This window comes from Enhydra lutris, unplaced genomic scaffold (assembly GCF_002288905.1).
Source record: "Enhydra lutris kenyoni isolate GAN:26980312 unplaced genomic scaffold, ASM228890v2 scaffoldscaffold10, whole genome shotgun sequence".
NCBI classification, from domain to species: Eukaryota; Metazoa; Chordata; class Mammalia; order Carnivora; family Mustelidae; genus Enhydra; species Enhydra lutris.
Genome location: NW_019154094.1, coordinates 199,622 through 201,757, shown reverse-complemented (window position 1 = coordinate 201,757; position 2,136 = coordinate 199,622).

Sequence of the window (2,136 nt, the reverse complement as noted above, 5' to 3'; positions counted from 1 at the left end):
TGTGTCTATTGGCCATTTGGATGTTTTCACTGGAGAAATATCTGTTCATGTCTTCTGCTCATTCCTTGATTGCATTATTTGTTCCTTGGGTGTTGACTTTGATAAGTTCTTTATAGATTTTGGGTACTAGCCCTTTATCTGATAAGTCATTTGCAAATATGTTCTCCCATTCTGTCGATTGTCTTATGGTTTTGTTGACTATTTCCTTTGCTGTGCAAAAGCTTTTTATCTTGATGAAGTCCCAATAGTTCATTTGTGCCCTTGCTTCCCTTGTCTTTGGCAATGTTTCTAGGAAGCACTAAAGGAGAAAAAAAAATGCAGCCAAGAATATTATATCCAGCTAGGCTGTCACTGAAACAAAAGAAGAAATAAAAAGCTTCCAAGACAAACAAAAACTAAAAGAATTTGCAAACACCAAAGCATCCCTACAGGAAATATTGAAAGGGCTCCTCAAAGCAAAAAGAGAGCCTCAAAGTAACAGACCAGAGAGGAACAGAAACAATATACAGTAACAGTCACCTTACAGACGATACAATGGCACTAAATTCATATCTTTCAATATTTACCCTGAATGTAAATGAGCTAAATGCCCCTTTCAATACAGACATTGGTAATATGTCAGATCTAGAGTTCAGAATGATTCTCAAGGTTCTAGCCGGGCTCGAAAAAGGCATGGAAGATATTAGAGAAACCCTCTTGGGAGATATAAAAGCCCTTTCTGGAGAAATAAAAGAACTAAAATCTAACCAAGTTGAAATAAAAAAAGCTATTAATGAGGTGCAATAAAAAATGGAGGCTCTCACTGCTAGGATAAATGAGGCAGAAGAAAGAATTAGTGATATAGAAGACCAAGTGACAGAGAATAAAGAAGCTGAGCAAAAGAGGGACAAACAGCTACTGGACCATGAGGGGAGAATTCGAGAGATGAGTGACACCATAAGACGAAACAACATTAGAATAATTGGGATTCCAGAAGAAGAGGAAACAGAGAGGGGAGCAGAAGGTATATTGGAGAGAATTATTGGAGAGAATTTCCCCAATATGGCAAAGGGAACAAGCAACAAAATCCAGGAGGTTCAGAGAACCCCCCTCAAAATCAATAAGAATAGGTCCACACCCCGTCAACTAATAGTAAAATTTACAAGTCTTAGTGACAAAGAGAAGATCCTGAAAGCAGCCCGGGAAAAGAAGTCTGTAACGTACAATGGTAAAAATATTAGATTGGCAGCAGACTTATCCACAGAGACCTGGCAGGCCAGAAAGAGCTGGCATGATATATTCAGAGTACTAAACGAGAAAAACATGCAGCCAAGAATACTATATCCAGCTAGGCTATCATTGAAAATAGAAGGAGAGATTAAAAGCTTCCAGGACAAAGAAAAACGGAAAGAATTTGCAAATACCAAACCAGCTCTACAGGAAATATTGAAAGGGGTCCTCTAAGCAAAGAGAGACCCTAAAAGTAGTAGATCAGAAAGGAACAGAGACAATATACAATAACAGTCACCTTACAGGCAATACAATGGCACTAAATTCATATCTCTCAATACTTACCCTGAATGTTAATGGGCTAAATGCCCCAATCAAAAGACACAGGGTATCAGAATGGATAAAAAAACAAAACCCATCTATATGTTGCCTACAAGAAACTCATCTTAAACCTGAAGACACCTCCAGATTTAAAGTGAGGGGGTGGAAAAGAATTTACCATGCTAATGGACATCAGAAGAAAGCAGGAGTGGCAATCCTTATATCATATCAATTAGATTTTAAGCCAAAGACTATAATAAGAGATGAGGAAGGACACTATATCATACTCAAAGGAACTGTCCAACAAGAAGATCTAACAATTTTAAATATCTATGCCCCTAACGTGGGAGCAGCCAACTATATAAACCAATTAATAACAAAATCAAAGAAACACATCGACAATAATACAATAATAGTAGGGGACTTTAACACTCCCCTCACTGAAATGGACAGATCATCCAAGCAAAAGATCAACAAGGAAATCAAGGCCTTAAATGACACACTGGACCAGATGGACATCACAGATATATTCAGAACATTTCATCCCAAAGCAACAGAATACACATTCTTCTCTAGTGCACATGGAACATTCTCCAGAATAGATCA